The following is a 5654-nucleotide window of genomic DNA, read 5'->3' as shown; positions in this document are numbered from 1 at the left end:
TTCCCAATTAAAAGATAAAGATTGGCAGAATACATTAAAAAATATGAACCATCAATATGTTGCTTAAAAGAGACTCATCTTAGACCCAGAGACACAAAGAAATTGAAAGTGAAAGGATGGAGAAAACTATACCATGCAAGTTACAGCCAAAAAGAAGGGGTAGCAATATTAATTTTAGATAAAATACACCTTAAATACAAGGATGTCACATGAGACAAAGAAGGACACTATATACAAAAAGGGACAATTCAACAGGAAGAAATAACAATCATAAATATGCATGCATCCAATCAAGGAGCTTCAAAGTACATGAGAAAAACATTAGCAAAACTGAAGGAAGCAACAGATGTTTCCACAATAATTGAGGGAGATTTCAATAAATCACTCACTCCTATAAATATATCAACCAGACAGAGGACCAATAAGGAAATTAAGAACTTAAACAATGTGATCAAGGAATAAGACAACATATATAGAGAGCATTACATCCCAAATCACCAGGATATACATTCTTCTCTAGTGATCATGGAATTTTCTCCAGGATGCATCATATTCTGGGGCATAAAACAAGTCTTAATAAATTTAAAAAGATTGAAATATACAAAGTACAATCTCTGATCACAATGGAATACAATGAGAAGTCATTAACCATCAAAGATCTAGAACACTTACAAATACCTTGAGGTTAAACAACGCAACCCTAAAATATCAGTGTGTCAAAGAAGAAATTGCAAGAGCAATTGCAAAATATCTGGAGATGAAAAAAATGAGAACACAACATATCAAAACTTATGGGATGCAGTGAAGGCAGTATAGAGGGGGAAATGTATAGCCCCAAATGAATACACTAAAAAGGAAGAAAGAGCTAAAATAAAAGAACCAATGGAACAACTGAAAAAACTAGAAAATGAACAGCAATCTAATCCTAAAGCAAGTATGAGAAAAGAAATAACAAGGATTAAAGCAGAAAATAATGCTATAGAGAACAACAACAACAACAAAATAGAATAAAACAAAATTTGGTTCTTTGAGAAGATCAACAAGATTGACAACCTTTAGCTAGGCTGACAAAGTAAAAAAGACAAAAGATCCAAATAAACAAAATAATAAATGAGAGAGAGGACATTCATGCAGATCCCAAAGAAATTTAAAAAAATCATAATAAACTGTATGCCAACAAACTAGATAATTTAGAGGGAATGGATAATTTTCTGGAAACACATGAACAACCTAGACCAACCAGAGAAGAAACAGATCTCAAAAAACCAATCACAAGCCACGAAATCCAATCAGTCATCAAAAAGCTTCCGACAAATAAAATCCCAGGGTCAGATAGCTTCACAGCAGAATTCTACCAAACTCTGCAAAAAGAACTGACATCAATCCTACTTAAATTCCTTCAAAAAACTGAAGAAAATGGAACACTATGTAACTCCTTTTATGAAGCCAACATCACTCTAATACCAAAACCCGGTAAAGATGCTAGAAGAAAGGAAAACTAGAGGCCAATATCCCTCATGAATATAGACTCAAAATTCTCAACAAAATACTTGCAAAATGAATCCAAAGACACATTTAAAAAATCACACACCGTGACCAAGTGGGGTTCATTCCAGGCATGCAAAGATGGTTCAACACAAGAAAATCAATCAATATAATACAAAGCATCAACAAATCAAAGGGGAAAAATCAAATGATCATCTCTATACATGCTGAAAAAGCATTTGACAAAATTCAGCATCCTATTTTGATAAAAACATTCATAAAGTAGGAACTGAAGGAATCTTTCTCAATTTGATAAAGGGCATATGTGAAAAACCCACAGCCATCACAGTGCTCAATGGTGATAGGCTGAAAGCCTTCCCTGTAAGATCAGGAATGAAACAAGGATGCCCACTGTTGCCATTATTCAACATTGTGCAAGAAGTTCTAGCCAGAAAAATATGGCAAGACAAAGAAATAAAAGGCATCCAAGCTGTAAAGGAAGAAGTAAAACTGTCATTATTGGCAGGTGATATGATCTTACATTTGGAAAACCCTGAGAAATCAATGACACATCTACTTGAGCTAATAAATGTATTTAGCAAAGTGGCAGGATACAAGATTAATGCACATAAGTCAGTAATGTTCCTATACACTAGAAATGACCTAACAGAAGAGGATACTCAAGAAAAAGATTCCCTTCTCAATAACAACTAAAAATATCAATTACCTAGGAATAAACTTAACCAAGGATGTAAAAGACCTCTACACAGAAAATTACATAACTTTACTAAAAGAAATAGCAGGGGGGCTAAGGAGTTGTAAAAATATTCCATGTTCATGGACAGGAAAGCTAAACTTCATCAAGATATCAATCCTAATGATACTGATCTACAGATTCAATGCAATTCCAATCAAAATGCCTGCCATCAACCTATTTTGCAGACTTGGAAAATCTAGTTATCAAATTTATTTTGAAGGGAAAAATACATGGAATTGCTAAAAAACATTCTAAAAAAGAAAAAATGAAGTGGGAGGACTTACACTGCCTGTTGTGGAAATTGACTGTAAAGTCACAGTAGTCAAAACAGCATGGTATTGGCACAAAGAAAGATATATTGATCAATAGAATCAAATTGAGAATTCGGCAATAGACCCCCAGATCTATGGTCAACTGATTTTTTATAAGGCCTCCAAATCCACTGAACTGAGAAATAACAGCCGCTTCAACAACTGAGGCTGGGAGAACTGTATATCTATATCCAAAGGAATGAAAGACAATCCCTACCTTATACCCTATACAAAAATTAACTCAACATGAATCAAAAATGTCAATATAAGAGACAGTACTATAAAACTCCTAGAAGATAGTGTAGGGAAACATCTTCAAGACCTAGTATCAGGAGGTTGCTTTTTAGACCTTACACCCAAAGCACAAGCAACAAAACCAAAAACTGACAAATGGGAATTCCACAAAATTAAAATACTCTGTACCACAAAGGAATTTGTCAAAAAGGTAAAGAGGCAACAACTCAATAGGAAAAAATATTTGGAAACCATGTATCTGTTAAAAGACTGATATTTTGCATATATAAATAAACCCTACAACTCAAAATCAATAGTTTAAATAGTGCAATTATAAAATGGGCAAAGACATGAAAAGATATTTCTCTGAAGATGAAATACAAATGGCTAAAATACACTTGAAAAAATGTCCATCTTCACTAGCTATTAGGGAGATGCAAATCAAGACTACAGTGAGATATCTCACACCAATTAGAATGGCTGCCATTAAACAAACAGGAAACTACAAATGCTGGAGTGGATGTGGAGAAATTGGAACTCTTAGTCATTGCTGGTGGGACTGTATAATGGTACAACCACTCTGGAGGACAGTTTGGCAGTTCCTCAGTTAATTAGATATTTACCCCACAATTCAGCAATTTCACTTCTCAGTTTATATGCAGAAGATCTGAAAGCAGTGACACAAACAGATTTTTGCACACCAATGTTCATTGCAGCATAGTTCACAATTGCCATGAGATGGAAACAATCCAAATGTCTTTCAACAGATGAGTGGATAAACAAAATTGGTATATACACATGATGGAATACTACACGGAAGTAAGAAGGAACAAGGTCATGAAACATATGGCAGCATACATGAACTTTGAAGACATAATTCTGAGTGAAAAAAGCCAGACACAAAAAGAGAGACATTGTACGTTACCACTAATCTAAACTCTGTGGAAAATGGGAAATAAGTGTCTTATAATGTAGAATACAGGGGACCTAGAGATAAATCAGAATCTAGGAAAGGGGGAACATAATCTAATACATACAGACGTGATAATTAGGGTGAACTTAATGGTATGGGAATGGTCAAGAGTGACTATGGTTCATTAGTGGGATTATAAGTATCACTGATCCCTTGAAGGTGAACATGTTCATAAATGGTTGTTTTGGATTCTGGGTTGTTAGAATACCTGGAAGGAGGTAAATGACATGATAGAACTGTAGCCTATAGCACCCTTCAGGATTTGCTCTATACCTGATCGTTGAATTTTGCATTGAAGTTCTTAACCTTTCTGTATATACCTTGTATTGCATAATGAGGAAAGAACTGAAACAGTGGAACTGTGATCCATAACAATTTTTCAAATTACTTATATATATGTTATATTCTACAATAATGGAAATGGCTGAAGTTGTGGAATATAAATAAATAAATAAATAAATAAATAAATAAATAAATAAATAAATAGGAAAGAAAGAAAGCACAACTGCTGGATAAAATGTGGAGAGAGGGATGTACCTATTCACTGTTGGTAGGGAAGTAGAATGCTGCAGCCCATCTGGAGGGCAATCTGGTTCCACTGGAGGCCAAGTATAGGGTTATCATATGATCTTGCAACTCCATTAATAAGTATATACTTAGGGGAACAGAAAACATGGACATGAAGGAACATTTTCACACAGGGGTTTATGGTGGTAATATTCATGATATGCAATGGATGGAGGTGGCTAAGGGCACATCAATCTGTGGTGTATGGATACAATGGAATATTGAGTGTCTGCAAGAAGGAATGAAGTTGTAAGGCATGCAACTAGATGAATGAACATTGAGGACATTATGTTGAGTGAAATAAGCCACAAATGAAAAGACTAATGTTATAATGGCACACTAATATTGATTAAATATAATGTGCAAACTCTGAGATGTGCAAATTCTGAAAATGAATTTGAGAGCACAGTTATCAGGGCAAGGCTTATTGTAAAAATTCATAGATTGTAAGCTCTTATAGCAGTCACATCTATTCCTGAGTGGTAATGGCTATTTCTAAATCCTGATTTGCTGAGATCTTTGTGTATAATCTGGTCATTCCCTGGAACTCTGGGTAACTGTTTGGCACTTGAAACTCAGAGCTAGAGTTCTGCAGCTATGAAAGTCAGGATTACCCCATACAGCAAGTGTTAAAGAAGCTGAAAAAGGAACAAGACTTCAATTTAAGAAAAAAATATGAATGAAACTGATCTGGCTAGGACTAAGGCAAATCAGACTAAAGGGTAAACATTGTTATTGACTGTGTTTTAAAACTTCAACTTTTGTGTGAGGCCAAAGGAAGAGATGTGTATTTGCTGCAAAAATATATTTTATGTAGCACACTATCTAATTTAATTTGAATTGTCAGTTTATTCAAACACCATAACTACATGGAATCTTGAATAGGGAGTGAGATCTGGTTGGTTTGTAAAGGTTCATGTAAAGCCCCGATACATCCTAGAGTAATTTGTGCAGAGAATAAAAATGCATTTGCAAAGCCCTCTTGAATGACTTGGGGAAAATGTGGAAATATTAAACTTCCCCACCTGGGGAATTCCAGATATTCTCTCAAGCATTGGGGACTACAAATTTAATAGGTCAAGCCCTTGATCTTGGGGCTTGCCCTTATGAAACATATTCCTGCAAAGGGAAAGCTAAACCTACTTATAATTTTGCCTGAATCACCCACAGAGAACAACTTTTGTTGCTCAGATGTGGCCTCTCTCTAAGCTATCTCTGCAGGTAAACTCACTACCCCCACCTATGTGGGACATGACTCCCAGGGCTGTAAGTCTCCCTGGCAATGTGGTAAATGACTCCCAGAGGTGAGCCTAGCCCTGGCATTGTG

This window comes from Choloepus didactylus, assembly GCF_015220235.1.
Source record: "Choloepus didactylus isolate mChoDid1 chromosome 24 unlocalized genomic scaffold, mChoDid1.pri SUPER_24_unloc1, whole genome shotgun sequence".
NCBI classification, from domain to species: Eukaryota; Metazoa; Chordata; class Mammalia; order Pilosa; family Megalonychidae; genus Choloepus; species Choloepus didactylus.
This window is presented reverse-complemented; position numbering follows the sequence as displayed.